Source organism: Silene latifolia, chromosome 7, assembly GCF_048544455.1.
Source record: "Silene latifolia isolate original U9 population chromosome 7, ASM4854445v1, whole genome shotgun sequence".
NCBI lineage: Eukaryota > Viridiplantae > Streptophyta > Magnoliopsida > Caryophyllales > Caryophyllaceae > Silene > Silene latifolia.
In genome coordinates, this window is record NC_133532.1 from 31,061,800 (window position 1) to 31,064,537 (window position 2,738).

General features: G+C 39.0%; 1 non-coding gene across 1 annotated transcript; it reads right to left on the bottom strand.

The window, feature by feature from the left end:
* Positions 1-2,183: 2,183 nt before the first annotated feature.
* On the bottom strand, positions 2,184-2,290 carry LOC141593816 (small nucleolar RNA R71). The gene has a single exon (XR_012521877.1). It is a non-coding gene; the product is annotated as a small nucleolar RNA R71 (small nucleolar RNA).
* Between the last annotated feature and the right edge of the window lie 448 nt (positions 2,291-2,738).

The following is a 2,738-nucleotide window of genomic DNA, read 5'->3' on the forward strand; positions in this document are numbered from 1 at the left end:
GTTCGAAGAAGAAAAGAAGAAAAGAGGACGAAGCTTGCTGGACTACAATCCGCCCGTCGCAGCCTCGGGACGCTCGTCCCACCTCCACAATCCAAGCGTCTCACCACCCTGTCCGCTCGTCCCAGACACAGACAATCCGAGCGTCCCACAACACAATCCGCCCGTCTAAGACCTACACAATCCGAGCGTACCGACCCCTTGGCCGCTCGGATTCCTACCCAGTACAACACATCTCTTCCTTGTTCCACACGGGATGCGCATATTTCTGAAAGACTATCAAAAAGGAGACTAGCATCTTCCTTCGAGAGGAGCATTTCCTCAACTTTTCTTAAGGGTCTTAATCGTCATTTAAGCCCTTAGTAACCCTAATTTATGTACCTAATCCCCACTATAAATACCCCATTGTACTAATTAGATGACAATCAATCCTTAATATTATTTATGTGCCTCCTAATCCCAATTTAATCTTGTAATCAACTTTTAAATAAGCATTAATACAAATCTCATTTCCTTAATTTCTCTATTGCTCATCATTTATTTTGGGTAATTGAAGATTATTTGGGTATTATTGGGAGATTGACAACCTTCCATCAATCATCAAGTACTTCTATTATTCTTTGCTTATTAATTTGGAATCATCATTAGGTATAATTCTCTTAACCCTTGTCTTAATTATTGTTAATCATTTTCCATTCATTCATCATGTTTTGCTTTGTTAATATGTTTGACAACCTTGTTAGCATGTTAAACATGATAATGAGTGAGTAGTTTCCATAGCTAGGGTTATTGGAGAATTAGGGGAAACCAACATGGGAGATGATTGATGCTTAATCTAATATGTTAACATAATTTATTTGCTTTCTTGTTGTGATCTCAACTTATGCACATGTTATGTTTGATGAAATGCGAGCCTATGAGTCCTTGCATTTTTTACCCATCACTTACCTTTTCAATGAGACTTGTAAGACATAAACGAACTCGAGTCTCATTAGACCATGCATATAGTTGAGTAGGGAGGATTAAGTCGCCTTGTAGGTGTTGTACAATCTAATCGATTCGGCTCCGGGACCCAAACCTTCCTAGGATTGTAAGATAGAAACCAACTTGATCCTATCACAACAATAATTGCTTGCTTATAATTTGAGAATATGTTTGTATGATCAATTCCCATGAATCCCCTATGAACCCATGACACCCTAGTGCTTTTAATCAATTCTTTACATCTCATTTTAATCATCTTGCTTGTTTATTTACATTATTATTTAGTTTAGTGATCTTCTTATCTCAACCCAAATTGTAACACCCTTAGACACCACTACTTGCAATCGAAAATCCTACATCAATACCCGTCCCTTGGGATCCGACCTTTGCTTACCTCTTTACTAATAGTAGAGTAGAGTTATAAATATTGTTTTGGTCTAGGTACTCCTAATGACAAGTAACCGAAAACGATAGTCTGACCAAAAATGGCGCCGTTGCCGGGGACGGTGTTAACTTGATTTGATTTTCTTTGATTGTTATTAGTTGTGCCTTTCTTTGCCTTGGGGAAGTAAAACTCCTCAAGGTTTGTTCTAATCATTTTCAAGTTGTTTGATATTTTGCATGTCTAGAAGATCACAAGGTAACTTGTTACCCATTGATCACGAAGTTGAAAGAACTTTGACAACCAATAGAAGACTTGCTAGAAATACTTTAAGAGGTATTGGTGAGATTGTGGTTATTCAACCAAATAATATTGAGTTCATCAACCCTTTTGCAAGAGAAGGAGAGGAGAACCCAACACAAAACCCACCACAAAATCAACCCACAATGCCTAAATTTTCATCACATTCCGTACCAACCGAGGAGAACCTACCCAATGGTACTCCTACATCACAACACTTGACCGGTAATTTCATTGCAAAATCTGCATTTATCCAATTATTCGAAAGAAGTCAATTTAGGGGGATGCCTAGTGATGACCCCCATTCTCATATGGAGACTTTTTGTGACTATTGTGATGCGATTTCACAAACCGGAGTGACTCAAGACCAAATTCGATAGGTCTTATTTCCTTTTGTCTTTGCTTGGTACCGCGAAACAATGGTTAAAAGGCCTTGGTAAGGCTACTCTTGGTATTGACTCTTGGGAAGAAATTGGCTCTTCCTTTCTACAAAAAGTTCTACCCTCCGAAAAAGACTAACATGCTAAGAGCCCAAATCACGGGTTTTAAACAAAGGGACGAAGAATCTTTGTATGAAGCTTGTGGGCGATTCAAAGGAACTTGTCGCTCATGTCCTCAACATAGACTTAGCGAGTGGTTCTTGCTACAACAATTTTGGAATGGTCTTTATGAAGACTCCCGAAACATTCTCAACATGGGATCAAATGGTATGTTCACCGAAGTTGACGATAATCAAACATGGAACAAGATTGAGGAAATGGCGGTCCATAACTCACAATATAGTAGACCTCGGAAGGATACTAGAGGAGGAAAGCATGAAGTGGACTCTATTACTCAATTGGGTGCTCAACTTAGTGCTCATATTGATACCATTAATTTAATGTTTGAGAGGGCTATGGCTAAACTTGAAGAAGCCTCAAAATCACCAAAGCAGCATGTTAATGCCATGGTGGCATCTTCATCAATTCCAAGTGGAATATGTGAGAATTGTGGAACTTTGGGACAAGACCAAAGTGAATGTAGGGGAACAAGTGAGCAAGTAAATTCTTTTCAAGCATACAAGAGTGGTACCCCT